This window comes from Erythrolamprus reginae, chromosome 7, assembly GCF_031021105.1.
Source record: "Erythrolamprus reginae isolate rEryReg1 chromosome 7, rEryReg1.hap1, whole genome shotgun sequence".
Classification (NCBI taxonomy): domain Eukaryota; kingdom Metazoa; phylum Chordata; class Lepidosauria; order Squamata; family Dipsadidae; genus Erythrolamprus; species Erythrolamprus reginae.
This window is the reverse complement of record NC_091956.1, coordinates 73,822,362-73,839,068: the sequence shown is the minus strand read 5'-3', so window position 1 is coordinate 73,839,068 and position 16,707 is coordinate 73,822,362. Positions and strand designations below refer to the sequence as shown.

The following is a 16,707-nucleotide window of genomic DNA, read 5'->3' as shown; positions in this document are numbered from 1 at the left end:
ATCATCTTCCCCTTCTTTTGCTCTTCAAGGTACTATACTGGTAAATCTCCTCTCCGTTGTCATGGTGTTGGGAGTCCTGGACGCCATCCAGGGCGCGCCCCCCGCCCATTGGCAGCCACGTGCCGTTTTCGGTTAACCTTTTTCGTTTTCTTTTTCCTCCCTTCCCCCTGAAGGCCGCTTGTGTGTCACAGTCGCAACTCGCCTCTCAGATGACCCCTCCCTCCCCCCCCCCCTCGCCTGAGAGAATCTCTCTAAGTGGCCAAACGGCTTGAAGGGAGGGAGGCTCAGTCCCGCCTGCCGGGAGGTGGAGATGGGGATCGCCCCACGGAATGATCTAGGCAGCCCGGCCAGCGCTATCGGTCAGAAGGCGTCCGGGGGGGCTTCTGGGAACGGCTTTCGGCCCGGGAGGTTGGAAGGAAAACGGTTTTTCTCCGCCGCCTGATCTCCTCAGCTCTCGCTCTCTCTGAGGGGACTTTTGCTATCGCGGCGGCGGCAGCGCGCGAGCTGAGGCGAACATCTCCACAACTCTCAATGTCATAGCGGTCCAACGGGCGGCAGAGCCGATATGCCAAGAAGCCGATTCTGAAGCCAAGCGGACGGCGTCAGGGAGAAAAAAGAGAGAGAAGAAGTCCCGAAAAGTTGAAAGAACCCACCTACCCCCCTCATTATTTGCAGAACCCCCTCATTTGACCTCGAAGGCGCTTGGGGAAAAAAATTCTCATAGCAGGTGCAGCGGCTAAAAGAGAAGATCTCCCCTCCACGCGCAGCTCCCGCCGCCGCAGCGGACTCGAAAGATACAAACGGGAACGCGCGCCGAGCTCACCCGCTTCGTTTTTTTTAAAAAAAAGGACGAGAAAAATCCCCCTCATCCCCGCGGGAACAGAAGAAAATAATAGCAATAATAATATAATAATACTCCTAGCTGCAGAAAAGCACACCCAGACGCTCGGAAAGCAAAATTGGACCCTAGGTAAGCCAGCGCAGCCCAATAGAGAAAGCGGAGAGCAATAGTAGTAGTCTACCTTTGGCTCTGAGGTGAATGCGCGCGAGAAAGAGAGGAGGAGTGGGGGTGGGGGTCGCTGAAGGTGAAGTTGGCGCCCAAAGCGAGGATGGGCGGGGGAGGTGGGGCGAGCGAGAAAGTTGGGAGAGGGTGCGCGCGCCTGTGCGAGAGGTGCGAAAAGAAAAAAACGGGGGGGGGGAGGTGGTTGGAGCTACGCGCGCGCCGGGGGGGGCGAGGAGGGTCCATTTATTAAGAAAAGGCGGCTGGGCAGAAACTTGACTTTGTGGGTGCGCCAACCTTATAGGGCGAAGGTGGGAATTGGCTTGATAGGCGCGGGGAGTGGCGAATGGGAGAGAAGGGGGGGTGGAATGTGTGGTGCGAAGGATGCCGGAGGTTCTCAATGGGGAGGGTTGGATAGAGAGTTGTTGTTACGGAGGGGCTCGGGTCCGCGCGAGCGCATCTGCTCGCTCCTTTCCTTAAATTGCAGACCGGACGGACCTGGCCCGTCGCTGCGGCTCGGCCTCCGCCGCTGGAGCCAGAAGTGCTCTGAATTGAGCCTCGGGGCGCGGCCTCTTTCTCCCTCACAACCTTCCTCCCGGAGCTGCGTCCCCAATTTACCTGCCTTCGCCGAGTCCCGAGCGCCCGGTCCTTTTCGCGGCCTTTTGCTGCCTGTAGGGGGCAGCATCGTTTCCTTCGAGGGGTGAGGAAGGCTGCAGCCGAGCGCTGAGGGGACTGAGGGCTGACAACCTGAGGGGCGGGTGAGGGGCTTCTGGTCAGGAAAAACGGGCGGGGAGTGGAGAAAATCCTGTTCTGGGGTTGAGTACTGAGGCGAAACTTAGCTTCTTCGGGGGGTGGGCAGGAAAAAATGGATGGGGATGCTGGAGGACAAGGTTATTCAGGGTAATAGAATAGAATTATTTTATTGGCCAAGCGTGATTGGACTCACGAGGGATTTGTCTTGGTGCAGATGCTCTCAGCGTACATAAAAGAAAATATACATTTGTCAAGAATCATGAGGGACAACATTTAATGATTGCCATGGGGGTCAAATAATCAATGAAGGAACAATCAGTATTAATAAAAATCTTAGGATACAAGCAACAAGGTACCGTCATAAGTGGGAGGAAATGGGTGATAGGAACGATGAGAAAAAAATAGTAGTGATAGTAGTGCAGACTTAGTAAATACCGTGTTTCCCCGAAAGTAAGACAGTGTCTTACTTTCTTTTTATCCCCAAAAGCCCCACTATGTCTTACTTTCGGGGTATGTCTTATATTGTTAAAGAGGCACTGACAGCTAAAAAAACTGTGTAAAATGTGTTTTTTTTAGTGTATATGCATTTTACCTTCTGTGATGGGCGGGGGTGGGAGGTTTCTTTGGAGTAGGGACGTGCCTGAGTAAATTTGCAGAGGCGGCAGTGACAAGTGCAGGGGAAGGCTCGGCGACGTATGGAGAGGGGGACGGTGCGGACGTGGGTAGGAGGCGGCGCGCAGCTAGATGAGAGGGAGGCGGCAATACCCCCCCGTGTTTCCCCGAAAGTAAGACATATGTCTTACTTTCGGGGTACGGCTTATATTAGCCGACCCCCCTGAAACCCCCAATACGTCTTACAATCGGGGGTGTCTTACTATCGGGGAAACAGGGTAGTTTGACAGTGTTGAGGGAATTATTTGTTTAGTAGAAACCTGTTCTTGTGTCTAGTTGTCTTGGTGTGCAATGCTTTGAAGGTAGGAGTTGAAACAGGATGCGAGAGGTCAGTAAATATTTTCACTGCCCTCTTTTTGACTCCTGCAGTATACAGGTCCTCAATGGAAGGCTAAGTTGGCAGCAATTGTTTTTTCTGCAGTTCTGCAGTAAATAGTATAATAACACACCGGCCTGTTTGAAAGTGGGGGGTGGCTTCAGAAAGAGGGTACAGTATTGTGCTTTGGCGTTTCAAGCGCAGGTTGGAGGTTATTTCAGCAAGAAATGAAACCCCATCTTTGAACTTCAGGGAAGTAAGGACCGGAAAATTGGCGATTCTTCAAAAGTCTAAAGTAAACCAAGGTCGCTAAAGGAAAAATGAGAAGAGGTGCCCAGCTGTGTAACAGTGGATCAGATGGGGAGCTGAAAGAAAAATAGTTTTAGGCAGGGAGCACCCAAAGTTTTGGTTTTTTAAAAGCCAGGTAAAAATCTGAAAATCTTGTGTGAAATTTACAAGGGCTTGAAAGATCATTAGAAACATAGAAGTCTGACGGCAGAAAAAGACCTCATGGTCCATCTAGTCTGCCCTTATACTATTTTCTGTATTTTATCTTAGGATGGATATATGTTTATCCCAGGCATGTTTAAATTCAGTTACTGTGGATTTACCAACCACGTCTGCTGGAAGTTTGTTCCAAGGATCTACTACTCTTTCAGTAAAATAATATTTTCTCATGTTGCTTTTGATCTTTCCCCCAACTAACTTCAGATTGTGTCCCCTCATATTGAGAGGTATTGGTTTTTCCCTCTGAAGCAGCAGAAAAGGCAACGGAATATGAAAGGTATTATGGCCAGAAGGCTAAACATAAGTGAAAAATAGGGGCTGTCTTTGGTGCTTGTTAATGCAGGATTTGGTTCTGGTCCTTGGACAAAATGATAATGGAAGGGCATATATTTGTGTACGTACTGAAATGGATCAGGCACTATAACCAAGGCCTGGTGATTTTAGGAAGATGAAATGTCATGTGCAATTTGATTTTGCTGACATTCTTCAACTGCAGTAATCACCTCCTTGCTATCTGTTTCCTCTTATTGCTTTTGAGTCTTACCATCATTTGTGCTTCTCAGAATACTTGTCATGTAAGGCAGTGATTTTCAACCTTTTTTGAGCCGCGGCACATTTTTTACATTTACAAAACCATGGGGCACATGGGGGGGGGGTTGGCTAAAAAAATATTGGACAAAAAAATTCTCTCTCTTCCTCCCTTTCGCTCTATTTCTCTCTCCCTCTTTCTCTCCCTTCCTTTTTTTCTCTCTCTCCATCCCTCTTTCTTTCTCTCTTCCTTCTTTCCTCTTTTTTGCTCTCTTTCTCTCTCCCTCCCTACCTCCCTCTATGTCTTTCTCTCTCCCACATTCGCTCCCTCTCTTTCTCTCTCTCTCTTGCTTTCTTCCTCTCTTGTTCTCTTGCTCTCTCTCTCTCTTTCTTTCTTTCTCTCTCTCTTTCTTTCTTTCTCTCTTGCTTGCTTTCTCTTTCTCTCTCTTTCTTTCTTTCTCTCTCTCTTGTTTTCTTTCTCTGAGCTTCGCGGCACACCTGACCATGTCTCGCAGCACACTGGTTGAACAGCACTGATGTAAGGTATTTATTATTTCCTAATAGATTTTCAGGCTAAGATAACCAATGGTAACTCTGCCTTGCCTTTTTAATCACAGTTTTAAACAAGTTGTATGGAGAGAGATTAGCGACAATTACTAACATTAAAAGTGAAGTGCGAATATCTAGTACGTGCTAATTGCTAAGTAGTGCTTCATATACAATACATCAGATAACAAAACAAACATAAGTGAATTGTATGTACATAGTCTGCTTAGGCAAACATTTGGGCGTGTTAAAACATTTTCCTGTAACAAAGTTGTCATTTCAAATTTAGTTTAAAGAGGCTGAAATGATTCATGAGCACACATGAAATATTGAGAACATGGTATCAAAATGTTCATAAAAGGCAGCCATGGAAAATGTTACCAATTCACAAAATAGTTTACCAGAAATAACACAATATTTGCCTTATGTCATCATATTATTCACTTTGCTTTGAAATATGTGCATCAAACAGTCCCTAGAAATAAATGAATCCTCGCTATGGCCAGTATTGCCAATTGAACATTAGCCTATATACATTCAGGCTAATATTCAATTGGCAATAGTCACAATGTTGCAATTGTTTTGTATGTGAATTATGTTTATTTCCAAGTTTTCTTCACTTTCCATTTTCATAAATGATTTAGCTGAGAAAAAACCTGCAATCTGTACTTAATACATGCTTAGCAGATACAATCTCTGCTCCTAATTCTGAAATACTGTACTAAAATATTATAGAGTTTGGTTGACCAAAGCAAGGAAGTCTGGTGAAAGAGAGGAATTTGGTTTAAATAACAAATAGGAAGCATAACAAATAGGATTAAAGCTAGCTGTGCAGTGGAGGAGCAACATGGTGTACAGTACTGTCATTTATTTATTTATTGGATTTGTATGCCGCCCCTCTCCGGAGACTCAGGGCGGCTAACAGCGATAATAAGACAGTGTACAGTAATAATCCAATACTAAAAATGATTAAAAACCCATTAATATAAAAAACCAAACATACATACATACATACCATGCATAAAATAGTAAAGGCCTAGGGGGAAAGAGCATCTCAATTCCCCCATGCCTGGCGGCAGAGGTGGGTTTTAAGTAGCTTACGAAAGGCAAGGAGGGTGGGGGCAATTGTACTGTAATCTCTGGGGGGAGTTGGTTCCAGAGGGCTGGGGCCGCCACAGAGAAGGCCCTTCCCCTGGGTCCCACTAAGCGGCATTGTTTAGTTGACGGGACCCGGAGAAGACCCACTCTGTGGGACCTAACTGGTCGCTGGGATTCGTGGTCTTGTTGGGTTAAGAAAAATGTCCCTTAGTAGGGGGGAAATAGTTGCCCGTACCTGTTCTGTCGGGTTCTTTGGTAGAATCCTCCCAAAAATTCACAGGGACAAATTTCAGACACACACACACGTTTGAAAATTCAAAACAATGTTCTTTATAATGAAAATTCCCTTAAACTAAGCCCTCTTTTGGTATAGCAAAGAGCACTCGTCTCCAAACAAACTGGTAATTTATACAAGTCCCTTATCAGTTCTGTGATACTTAGCTTGCAGCTGTGAGGTAATTCACAGTCCTTCTTCCACAAAGTGAAACACACTTTGCTCTGGTTTAGTTTCAAAGCAGGGAAAAATCAGCACACAAAAAGTCAAAGTCAGTAAAGCAGTCACGAAACACAACAAACGATCAGATAATCCTCCACAATGGCCAAACCCACAGGCTGCTATTTATAGCAGCCTCACTAATTACCACAGTCCCACCCAACCACAGGTGGCCTCATTTTCTTTGATAATAATCTCTCAGTTGTTGTTGCCTATGCATCGCTCTCCGCATGCATGGCTGTATCATTAACTCTTGTTCTGAATCCAAGGAGGAGCTAGATAATTGATCTCCTTCTGAGTTGTCTGCCACACTCTCCTCCTCCCTGTCACTCGTGTCTTCTTGGTCAGAGGAGCCTTCATCAGCAGATTCCACCGGGGGCAAAACAGGCCTGCAGCATGTGGATGCCTCCCCCACATCCACAGTCCTTGGGGCAGGAGCTGGGCCAGAGCTAACCACAACACATTCCTTAAAGAGGTGTTGGATCGTATCCTCTTTAAGGAGTCCTGTGTAGACTTGGATATCTTAAATAAGTGTCTAATACCTACCTTTCTCTTCTTAGCAAAGATTATTGGAATAGTGGTTTACTATTATCTCAACCCTCAGAACTGGGTATGAGACAAAGATGGTGTCAGTTGATTGATGATGTAAATCAAGACCATTGCAGAGCTAGGGTGCCTGTCTTGATCTCTTTGGATCTATCAGCAGTCTTCACTACACCAAACATGGAATTTTTCTGCATTGACTGATGATTTTGGAACTTACTTTATTTATTTATTTATTTATTGAGGGTTTTAGTGGTATATATCTATAAACACATAGTAAAATACATGATGAAGGTTATAGAGGAGATACTCATAGTAAAATATATCTAAGAAAGAATAGAAAAGAAGGTATAGTAATAGAACATATCAATGAAAGAATAGAAGAAGAGATATAGCAATGGAAGAAAGGTATAGGAGATTTAGGAGGGCAATAGGACAGGGGATGGAAGGCACTCTAGTGCACTTGTACTCGCCCCTTACTGACCTCTTAGGAATCTGGATAGGTCAACCATAGATAATCTAAGGGTAAAGTGTTGGGGGTTTGGGGATGACACTATGGAGTCCGGTAATGAGTTCCACGCTTCGACAACTCGGTTACTGAAGTCATATTTTTTTACAGTCAAGTTTGGAGCGGTTAATATTAAGTTTAAATCTGTGGTGTGCTCTTGTGTTGTTGTGGTTGAAGCTGAAGTATTCGCCGGCAGGCAGGACGTTGCAGGATATGATCTTGTGGGCAATACTTAGATCTTGTTTAAGGCGTCTTAGTTCTAAACTTTCTAGGCCCAGGATTGAAAGATTGTTTTATAGTAGTCCTTCCTCACAGGCTGGTTCAAGTCAGTGGTGATTTGGTGTAGGGTTTGGTCCAGCGGTTGCTCTAATTGTTGGATGCCAGCAGGATCTGTCCCACATTCTGCCCAGTTATTGAACATTCACATGAAGCCACCACTATGGGAGCTCATCTTTCAATATGAGATTATTATTATTATTATTATTTATTTATTTATTATTAAATTTGTATGCCGCCCCTCTCTGAAGATTCGGAGATTGGTATCATATTATTTATTTGTTTGTTTGTTTGTTTATCTATCTATCTATCTATCTATCTAGTTATTTATTTATTCATTGATTCATTCGATTTGATTTGATTTGATTTGATTTGATTTGATTGGGAATGCCGCCCCTCTCCGCAGACTTGGGGTGGCTAACAACAGCAATAAAACATTAAATAACAAAATCCAATACTAAAAACAGTTAAAAACCCATTATATAAAAACCAATCATACATACAGACATACCATGCATAAAATTGTAAAGGCCTAGGGGGAAGTGTATCTCAGTTCCCCCATGCCTGGCGGCAGAGGTGGGTTTTAAGCAGCTTTCGAAAGGCAAGGAGGGTGGGGGCAATTCTAATCTCTGGAGGGAGCTGATTCCAGAGGGCCGGGGCCGCCACAGAGCAGACTCTTCCTCTGGGTCCCGCCAAGCGACATTGTTTGGTTGAAGGGACCTGGAGAAGACCCACTCTGTGGGACCTAACTGGTCGCTGGGATTCGTGCAGCAGAATTGTGACCGGTTGTACATTGGAAATGTTATTAAAAGTCTTTTTTCCAATGTCTGGAGATTAAGAAGATCTGGATGGGAGAGAACAGGGTAAATTGTATCCTAGCAAAGCGGAGCTATTTTTTTGTACGTGAATTCCTTTATGTTCCCTGTTTTGTCTTAGATGGGATTGTACACAAAAGCATATCTCTGATGTAGGGATTGTCTTGGACTCCAGGGTGAGGGCTTTGCCCAGTTTTGGTTGGTATAGTAGGATCTGACTATTTACGTCTTGTCTATCTAATTGGAGTTCTGGATCATACTATACCTGCCTGGGAATTTTAATTGGTAAAGAAATATTTACTCTGGGCACATATTATGTCTGCCTTGTGGCCTTTGTACTGACTTTCTATCAGCATCCAGGTGCAATTTAAAGTGCTAGTTTTAACCTATAAAGCCTTTGATGGCTATGTGCTGGGTTTTCTGCACAACCACATTTTCCCAAAAGAATTGTCTTACCACTTTAATCATGCCAAGAAAAACAGTTAGTTAACTTTTTATTTTGGGGAGATTAGGATAAAGCCCAGGTTTTCTTTTTTTCTTTTTAGATTTTTTAATCCCATTTTTTTTTTATTATTTTACAACACTTATAAATAACTTAAGGTGACAATAATACCTAATACTCCTTCCTCCTCCTATTTTCTCCATAACAACAAGCCTGTGAGGTGAGTTGGGCTGAAAATGAGTGCCCCAAACAGGATTACATCTCAAATCTCCTTGTTTATATCTTAGTGCTTTACCCACTACACTAAATTTTTACAACCATTTGCACTTTTTACAAACTTCAAACTTGTCCCTTTTAAGACTTGTGGACTTCTTCTATTCCCAGAATTCCTCCTTCAGTCATGCTAGCTCAGGAATGGGAGTTGAAGTCCACAAGTCTTAAACTTGCCAGGTTTGAATACCCTTGCACCCCTAATTCAGGGATCTTGACAGCTTTAAGACTAGTGGACTTCAATTGCCAGAATTTCTCCTCCAATCATGCTAGATGAGGTAATTAGAAGGCAAAAACAGACCAGGGTTTTTTTTTGCAAAAAAAGGGCCATTTTATTGCCAATTTTTTCGCAACAATTGGATGGGCAAAGAGTCTGGGAAGCCTGCAGGGAGCTCCTGGGTGCTGGGGGATAGCAAAAATGTCTCAATTTCTGTGAAAAAATGGGCGAAGATTTTGCCAGGACCCAGGAGCTTCCTGCAGGTTTCCCAGACCCTCCATCCAAAAATGGGATGCAGCTTTAAGACTAGTGTCGGGCTTCGGGACAGCAAAAATGGCTGTATTCGTTGTATAAGATGCACCAACATTTCCACCTTCTTTTTGGAGGGTGGGTACGTCTTATTTTCCAAAAAATATGGTAGTTGGAAAAGCTGCCAAACTTTTTAAAAATTCTTTAGCCATCATAGACTAACATAGCTGTCCCCCTACTTTGTCTAAGAAGCAAATGTTTCCTTATCAGCATTTGGTTTGGAAATATAATTGCTTATATTGTTTATGATCACCCTGACACCCTGTTTTTGTCTCTGCCCTTACATGCTAATGCAGTGGTTTTAAAAATTGCAAAATCTCTTTGTCCCAGAGACAAAGAGTAGGGCAAATAAGTGCTTGTTTCTGCATTAATGAGACATAGGTTGCTGATTAGGACAGAGAAGGACTGATTTTGAACAAGGTCACAGTTTTAGTCTTTGGCGTCTTCAATTGAAATAATCTCTTGTATCAGGACTAGAAAGACCTCTGCTGGAGTCCTTGGATAATATATAACCACCAATTCAATACATATGATACGCTATGCTGAATTCCTCTAAAGGGGTATTTAGCCAAGGTATTTAACCAATAAATTCTAGCAGATGCTTCTTATTTTTTATTTTTTATTTATTTATTTTATTCATTTGTCCAATACACAAATACATAGGAAGAAAAATAGACATGTGATAATATAAATGAGGGTGAAAGTGAACTTAGAGGGGAGAATATATGAAAGGCAGAGAATATATAAGATAGGTGAAAGAAAGGAAAGACAATTGGACAGGGGACGAAGGGCCCACCAGTGCACTTATGTACGCCCCTTACTGGCCTCTTAGGAACCTGGAGAGGTCAATCGTGGAGAGCATAGTTCCCTCTAAGCTGAGCAGTGAGCAATCACTCACTTAAAAATCATCATCAACTCAGAGTTTTCCAAACCTGCCCAGAAGCCGAGAGGGAAAGAGTGAGAGGGAAGGAGAGAGAGAGGAAGGGAGGAAGAGAGAGAAACAGATAGAAAAAAGAGAGGAAGGAAAAGAGAAAGAAAAAGAATGGGAGTAAGGAAGAAAGAAAATCAAAATCTAGTTTGAAACTAGCTCAACTATTTAAGTGGCATTTTGATATTGATAGAGTTGCCCTATTATGAGCTCACTGTTATAGACACACAGTACAGTATTTTATTTTGAAATTCTCTGAGGCAAAACAGGGTGGGTTTCTTGTTTGTTTGTTTGTTTGTTTATTATTTCTGTGCCGCCCAGTCCTGAAGGGACTGCCGCTCAGACACTATACTTTTCCACCCACCCACCCAAAAAATTAGAGGGAACACTGGTGGAGAGTCTAAGGGAGAAGTGTTGGGGGTTAGGGGTTGACACAATTGAGTCCGGTAATGAATTCCACGCTTCGATAACTCAATTGTTGAAATCATATTTTTTACAGTCAAGTTTGGAGCGGTTCAATTAAGTTTGAATCTGTTGCGTGCTCTTGTGTTGTTGCGGTTGAAGCTGAAGTAGTCATTGACCGGTAGGACGTTGCAGCATATGATCTTGTGGGCAATACTCAAATCGTGTTTTAGGCGCCGTAGTTCTAGGCTTTCTAGGCCCAGGATTGTTAGTCTTATTCAGTGTGTTATTAACTATGTAGCGTTTTTAAAATTGATAATAATTCTCCATGTGAGATTATATTTTTAATTCTATGGCACTTTGGCAGAAGTATATGTTTATGCAAAGTTGGTGTCAGAATATACAGCACTAGGGAAATTCAAATTCATGTCCACCTCAGGCATAGAAGCTCATTGGTTATTTTTTTGTCCTGTGATTCATGTCAATTGCTATCTGCCAGGATTGTTGCTGGGAAAAAATTGAGATAAAATGATTGCATGCCCTCTGAAGCTGCAAAGGAAATAGGAGATATAAAATAAAGATTACATGAAAATAAAGATTAAGCTGATTGACTACATTGATTGATTGTCTGGACTATCAAAATTGATTCTTAGCAACTACACAGATTTTCTCCAAGATTGCTTGTCTCCATAATCTGGTCCTTCAATTTTCCAACAATGAACTCATCACTGTTTTCACTGACCAATTTATTTTGTGGCTGATCATTCTCTTCCCTTTCTTTTTACCTGTTCCAACATCATAAACTTCTCCAGACAGTTAGGTCTTTGCATAATCTGTCCCAGGTGTGATAATTTGAACCTGAATATTTATGTGAGAACTTTGTTGAATTATCCAGAGATCCATTGTTTTCTTGGCCAGGAGTCAACATCAAAGTGTCAGCATTTTTATCATGCTGAGGTCCAAATATCTTCAAGTTGCCAAGGTTGGGAAACACTGTACTAGAACACTCCAAAGGCAATTAAACTAGATCATTGTACCTTTATATCAGGTATGTCGAACTCATGGCCCATAGGCTGCATACCTCCCTGGATAGTTATAGTAATACTGTATGGGCCTACAAGATTGTAAATTTTTGACATTATTATATCGTTTATATAATTATATTCCTCTTCACTCAGTGTGATCTTAGTATGCCTTGTAACCTTTGGTTGAACTACAAGTAGTCCTCAAATTATGACCATAATTGAGCCCAAAATTTTTGTTAGATGAAGTCCAGACATCTTCAAATTGCCAGGTTTGGGAAACACTGCAAAGTTAGCTCTTCTATGACTTGTGGACTTCAACTCCCAGAATTCCTGAGTCAATCATACTGTTGTGGTTAGCTCTGGCCCTGTTCCTGCCCCCAAGGACTGTGGATGTGGGGGAGACATCCACATGCTGCAGGCCTGTTTTGCCCCCGGTTGAATCTGATGATGAAGGCTCCTCTGACCAAGAAGACATGAGTGACAGGGAGGAGGAGAGTGGGGCAGACAGCTCAGAAGGAGATCAATTATCTAGCTCCTCCTTGGATTCAGAACAAGAGTTAATGATACAGCCACGCATGCGGAGAGCGATGCATAGGCAACAACAACTGAGAGATTATTATCAAAGAAAATGAGGCCACCTGTGGTTGGGTGGGGCTGTGGTAATTAGTGAGGCTGCTATAAATAGCAGCCTGTGGGTTTGGCCATTGTGGAGGATTATCTGATCGTTGTGTTTCGTGACTGCTTTACTGACTTTGACCTTTTGTGTGCTTATTTTTCCCCGCTTTGAAACTAAACCAGAGCAAAGTATGTTTCACTTTGTGAAAGAGGAAGGACTGTGAATTGCCTCACAGCTGCAAGCTAAGTATCACAGAACTGATAAGGGACTTGTACAAATTACCAGTTTGTTTGGAGACAAGTGGGCTTGGTTTAAGTGAATTTTCATTATAAAGAACATTGTTTTGAATTTTCAAACGTGTGTGTCTGAAATTTGTACCTGTGAATTTTTGGGAGGATTCTACCAGAGAGCCCAACATAACACATACTAGCTAAGGAATTCTGGGAGGTGAAGTCCAGATGTCATAGGAGAACCAACTTTGCCTACCCCTGCTCTGAACCAATAATCAAAATCAAGATTTGGTCTACCTTTCACTAATAATAGTAACCTACAGGTAGTCCTCAACTTTTAACAATTCATTTAGTGACTGTTTGGCAACTGACTCATATTTATCGGGTTTGCAATGTCCTGGGATCATCATGTGATCCTCTTTTGTGATCTTTTGACAAGCAAAGTCATTGGGGAAGCCAGATTTACTTAATAACCGTGTTATTAACTTAACAAGCTGCATTGATTCATTTCACAACTGTGGCAAGAATGGTCATAAAATGGGGCAAAATTCATCTAACAAAAATTTTGGGCTCAATTATGGTCATAATTTGAGGACTACTTGTAGTTCAAGCAAAGGTTACAAGGCATACTAAGATCACACTGAGTGAAGAGGAATATAATTATATAAACGATATAATAATGTCAAAAAATTACAATCTTGTAGGCCCATATTACTATAACTATCCAGGGAGGTATGCAGCCTATGGGCCATGAGTTGGACATACCTGATATAAAGGTACAATGATCTAGTTTAATTGCCTTTGGAGTGTTCTAGTACAGTGTTTCCCAACCTTGGCAACTTGAAGATATTTGGACCTCAACGCCCAGAATTCCCCAGCCAGCATTTGCTGGCTGGGGAATTCTGGGAGTTGAAGTCCAAATATCTTCAAGTTGCCAAGGTTGGGAAACACTGCTCTAGTAAACATAAGTACAGTACAGTGATCCCTCGATTTTCGCGATCTCGAGCTTCGCGAAACGCTATATCGCGATTTTTCCCACCCGATGACGTCACTCTCTTCCTTCCTTTCTCATCTTTCTTTCTCTCTCTCTTTCTCTATCTCTTTCTCTATCTTGCTTCTTCCTCTCTCACACTCTCTTCCTCCCTCTCTCATCTCTTTCTTTCCTTCTCTCTCTTTCTCTATCTCTCCCCCTCTTGCTGGCGGGCGGCGGGCGGGCGGGTGGGCGGGCGGGCGAGCGGGGGCATCAACGAGGAGCCGGGGTTTCCCCTTTGCGAGCAGATCAGCTGCTGGGCGGCCGCAGCAGCAGCAGCGAGCAGACTAAGATCGGGGTTTCCCCGCCGCCCACGCAAAGGGGAAAGCCCGATTCGGCTCCTCGCTGCAGCCGCGCTGCCGAGCAGATCAGCTGCTGGGCGGCCGAAGGAACCTTCCCTGGGTCTTCCCCTTTGCGTGGGCGGCGGGGAAGACCCAGGGAAGGTTCCTTCGGCCGCCCAGCAGCTGATCTGCTCGGCAGCGCGGCAGCAGCGAGGAGCCGAATCGGGCTTTCCCCTTTGCGTGGGCGGCGGGGAAACCCCGATCTTCGTCTGCTCGCTGCTGCTGCGCTGCCGAGCAGATCAGCTGCTGGGCGGCCGCAGCAGCAGCGAGCAGACGAAGATCGGGGTTTCCCCGCCGCCCATGCAAACTCCACCATCTGCGCATGCGCGGCCATGGAAAAAGGGCGCACATGCGCAGATGGTGTTTTTACTTCCGCAACCCTACATCGCGAAAAATCGATTATCGCGAGGGGTCTTGGAACGGAACCCTTGCAATAATCGAGGGATCACTGTACATTAAAACTAAAGTGTGAACTTCAGTAGTCACACACATCATTTATAGGGGGAGGACAAAAATCCCTAATGGGATTACTTAATCTACCCAACCACTTCTCCCAACCATTTAATTTTTTCTGGAGGGACTGTTGGAAAAATGGGCTTGTTATTCAATGCAATTTTCAATTCAATTTATTAGATTTGTATGCTGCCCCTCTCCGAAGACTCGGGGTGGCTCACAACAATAATAAAAACAATATTCCAGCGAAAACAAATCTAATATTAAAAAGCACATAAAACCCTATCATATTTTTAAAAAGCAAACAACATATACATACCCAAACATAAATATAAAAAAGCCTGGGGGAAAGGTATCTCAACTCCCCCATGCCTGGCGGTATAGATGGGTCTTGAGTAATTTACGAAAGACAAGGAGTGTGGGGGCAGTTGTAATCTCTGGGGGGGAGTTGGTTCCAGAGGGCCGGGGCTGCCACAGAGAAGGCTCTTCCCCTGGGGCCTGCCAAACAACATTGTTTGGTCAACTGGACCCGGAGAAGGCCAACTCTCTGGGACCTTATCGGTCGCTGGGATTCGTGCGGTAGCAGGCGGTTCCGGAGGTACTCTGGTCCAATGCCATGCATTGCTTTAAAGGTCATAACCAACACTTTGAATTGTGACCAGAAACTGATCGTCAGCCAATGCAGGCCACGGAATGTTGCAGAAATGTGGGCGAATTTCGGAAGCCCAACGATGGCTCTTGCGGCCGCATTCTGCACGATCTGAAGTTATTAACCTCTCAAGGTTGTGCTAACTTCAATTTCATTTTTTCTGTTTAAATAAAAACAACATTATGCATTTTAACTCCAAAAAACCCCTTTAATGCTCTTTTAATTTTTCAATAACTTTCCAAAATCAAAATTTATAAAGCTGGGAAGAAATTGGCACAAGAGTTTATCCAGGACATAGATTCAGTACTTGTTCAGCCAAAAAATTGTTGGGGGGGGAAATCAGATAGACCATTAGTCAATGTAGGCTCAATCGAACATTGCTCTATTGTTTGTTCTCTTTTTTTAAAAAAAACTTGTGCCATGTTGAGGGACACACAAAATCCAACAAGCTTCTCTTCATAGCCTTTTAAAGTCTAAAAGGATCTTCCAGTGTTTGGCTATTGAACTGTATATTGTATTAGTTCCAGCTGCTATGAAAAGACCCCACTCCTTCCACAGCATCCTATTCACATACAAAAGACTAAAAGTATGCTGAAAATCAGTATAAACATTCAAAGGCAAAATATGGAAGTTGTAATATGAGGGCTGAGGTTCGGTATGTGTATTTAATGGTTAAGTTTTGCAATCCTTTTTTAAAAAAAATATTTTTCAAAAACAAGACAAAACATTAACCTACATACATAGAAAAAAACAACAGAACATACAACAGCAAAAAAGGAGCTCTAGTTGCTCCGCTCTTAGTAGAAGTCTCTAAAGAAAATTCTTTGTTAATCAGATCATACTAAAAGGAAAAAAGAGAATATGCTTATATTTTTCTATTATTTACAAATATTCCTATTATTTACAATTTTATAGTAGTACGCTATGTAGTCTTAAATCTTTTAGGTATTTCTTCTGTTCAACCAATTATAGACTGTCAGGAAATTCTTCCTTAGTTCTAAGTTACTTCTCTCCTTATTTAGTTTTCATCCATTGCTTCTTGTTCTACCCTCAGGTGCTTTGGAGAATAGGTTGACTCCTTCTTCTTTGTGGCAACCCTGAGATATTTTGAGAGGGGCGGCATAGAAATATTTTTGCTGAAACCCACATAATCCATTGCTGAAAGATAACGTTTTAGCCTTTTTCTGTGTTTTCAATTTATTATCAAAAGTGTTTTCAATTTATTATCAAAAAAACCAAAGCTTGAAGGGTGGAAACAGAAATTGTTTTGCCCACCCTCTTCTTTTTCCTGCCTTTCCGGTTTAAAATCATTTACAGCCATTTGCTATCAACGGGGATTTCTCTCTCTCCTCTCTTCCCTTCAAAATATGTTTGCTGGCTTTCCTTGTCATTGTTTCTCTTTTAAGATTTCTTTTTTCTAAATTCTGCCTCTAACATCAGGAATTCAGCCCCATAAATAGCAACCTAATAATTTTTTTAATTATTGTCCTTCCTTTGCATTCTACATAACATTTTCTTTAGGAATATGAAATATTTATCACAGTCATTACAATTAGGTTGGCAAGTTTTAAAAGTGAAGAAAAATTAAATTGTCCTACCTAAGACATCTATACCAGAAGGGGCACCTGTCTTAAAAGTGCATACCCAAATACTCTGCTATGCTGATGCCAAAGGAGAGGAAGCGAGAAGGCACTATTATCCAATTGTTTGCCCCATTGTGCACATTCAACTTTGTACAGA

General features: G+C 42.9%; 1 protein-coding gene across 2 annotated transcripts in view; it reads left to right on the top strand.

Annotated features, from left to right (window-relative positions):
• The first annotated feature begins 340 nt into the window (after positions 1-340).
• UGT8 (UDP glycosyltransferase 8) overlaps positions 341-16,707 on the top strand; it is a 66,569-nt gene continuing 50,202 nt past the window's right edge. Inside the window, exon 1 of one of the 2 annotated variants that reach the window (XM_070757847.1) lies at positions 341-970. The gene's annotated coding sequence lies outside the window, so the exon portion shown is untranslated. Of the gene's footprint in view, positions 1,011-16,707 lie in introns of both variants that reach the window. The other variant, XM_070757849.1, reaches the window with a different exon arrangement.